Source organism: Mytilus edulis, unplaced genomic scaffold (assembly GCF_963676685.1).
Source record: "Mytilus edulis unplaced genomic scaffold, xbMytEdul2.2 SCAFFOLD_2524, whole genome shotgun sequence".
Taxonomy (NCBI): domain Eukaryota; kingdom Metazoa; phylum Mollusca; class Bivalvia; order Mytilida; family Mytilidae; genus Mytilus; species Mytilus edulis.
In genome coordinates this window covers 7,673-10,158 of record NW_027268839.1, presented here as the reverse complement: position 1 = coordinate 10,158, position 2,486 = coordinate 7,673, and the positions used below count along the sequence as shown (strand labels likewise).

Here is a 2,486-nt window from a genome sequence, read left to right as displayed (position 1 = left end):
GTTTGCATATTTTTCAAAATAATTGTTATATACATCAGTGAGTGGAATATTTCATATCTGTGGTCAGATAACATATATATTGAAATCTTTCAACAGGTTTACAGAATAAGGGTATCATAGAACCAGAGAAGAAATCAAAAAAGAAGAAAAAGAGGAGGAAGAAAGAAAGAGAGGAAGCACTTAACCAGAAACAACAATCTCTGCATTCTGATTCTGTTGATATAGAAAGGTATTTTATGAATAAAAGGAGATTTGTGTATGTAGCTCACTGAGTCAGCAACTCAATGATACAAAAAGAAGATATTTACACAGTGGCGGATCCAGGGGGGGGGGGGGGGGGGGGTTCCGGGGGTTGGAACCCCCCTTTTTTTTGGCCGATCAATGCATTTGAATGAGAGCATATAGTTGGAACCCCCCTTTACTCTGGGTTGGGAACCCCCCCTTTTTAAAATGGCTGGATCTGCCACTGTTTACAGGTAAACATACATTATTCAAACATTAATCTGTCAATATTTAATGCACAGATTCAGAGTATTAAAAAAGTTTGGAATAAAAAATAACATTAATTATCAAAGATTTGTTCTAAAGTTTTTGTTCCCAAAATGACAATAAAAAACCAAAACAACACAAAACTGAAATAAAATTTAAATAAACCAATGGATAGGTTTGTAACGTTGGACAGACAATTAAATAAACCAATGGATAGGTTTGTAACTTTGGACAGACAATTAAATAAACCAATGGATAGGTTTGTAACGTTGGACAGACAATTAAATAAACCAATGGATAGGTTTGTAACTTTGGACAGACAATTAAATAAACCAATGGATAGGTTTGTAACGTTGGACAGACAATTAGATAAACCAATGGATAGGTTTGTAACTTTGGACAGACAATTAAATAAACCAATGGATAGGTTTGTAACGTTGGACAGACAATTAAATAAACCAATGGATAGATTTGTAACGTTGGACAGACAATTAAATAAACCAATGGATAGGTTTGTAACGTTGGACAGACAATTAAATAAACCAATGGATAGGTTTGTAACGTTGGACAGACAATTAAATAAACCAATGGATAGGTTTGTAACGTTGGACAGACAATTAAATAAACCAATGGATAGGTTTGCAACGTTGGACAGACAATTAAATAAACCAATGGATAGGTTTGTAACTTTGGACAGACAATTGATTTAGATTTCAAAAGATCAACCCCTTTATTTTATATTGATTTGTGGAACAACAAACAGAACATTGGAGAATATGCAATAAATCTACAATGACATTGTTAAATAAAACAAAAATAATTTGTACAATTAAAACAATAAGTAAAAGATATGTGTTATTATGACAAAAATTTTCATGAAGAATTGTTTTTTGTAGAAATTGTGCAATGAACATTTAATCAATATTTTGTGCTATACTCATATGATGATTTGTCTTTTTTAGACAGGAAATAGGAATAACATCTGAACAACCAGGAACCAGTTCTCATACACATTTAAAGAATATTATAGACACTGCTACTGATCAGAGAACATTGTCCAGGTTACCAGATTCACGTAAATTACCCATTGTAACAACAAATAAACAATCTGTAACAAAGACACCAGATATACAGGGTTATAAAAGAACAAGTACTGTGGTCAATTCTACAAAAAGTGCAAAAAAGAGGAAAGCTAAAAATATAAACCAACAGCTGAGTCAAATTTTAGCGAATGAAAAATCAGAGACGAAGACGGGAAACTTAATGGATTTTTTATCTAGCTTATAATAAATGCAATCAGTTTCTTTTAATTGAGTTTCCTTAACTTATTTCTTGTAGTAAAGTGAAAACCCTGTCGTGTAAGAACACCCTCAGATTCAACCATCACTTTTATGGAGTCCTTAGGGTGACCTTTATATATACAAATAGCTCAGTTTTATTGTTGCTAATACAACCCAAAGTTGCAAATGTTTAAGAATGGGTATATATAATCTTTTGTTTCAATAAAAACAGTTTGTTGATAGAAATGTGTGAAGCAGATACAAAACAGAAATGTCTGTAATGGAAGCAGTTTCATTGATGCAAAGCTTAAATGTAACAAAAAGAGATTTGCTTTCATCATTTTTGGTGGTAACAGAAGGAAATATGAACACAATATCTCATGAAATTAGGGGTTAAGTTTTAATTTTGGTTATTATGTCTTTACCTTAAGCACTGGGAGACATACTGCTCAAGTTGTATTTCTTCTCTTGCTTTTAATAAGCTCGTTTATTGGACATATTATGGTAATTGGTTGTCTGTCTGTTGCCAACATGTCACCATTAATTCAAAAACACTTTAACCAATTTGCATAAAACTTTGGGGAAACATTCATATATTTGTGTAAATACCACAGTCATATCCATTCAGCCGTGTAAATACCACAGTCACACCCATTCAGCTGTGTGAAAACCACAGTCATATCCATTCAGCCGTGTAAATACCACAGTCACACCCAT

General features: G+C 32.6%; 1 long non-coding RNA gene across 1 annotated transcript; it reads left to right on the top strand.

The window, feature by feature from the left end:
- Positions 1-98: 98 nt before the first annotated feature.
- LOC139508750 (uncharacterized) lies at positions 99-1,799 on the top strand. Its single transcript, XR_011661459.1, has 2 exons — positions 99-229; positions 1,452-1,799. It is a non-coding gene; the product is annotated as an uncharacterized lncRNA (long non-coding RNA).
- The last annotated feature ends 687 nt before the right edge of the window (positions 1,800-2,486 follow it).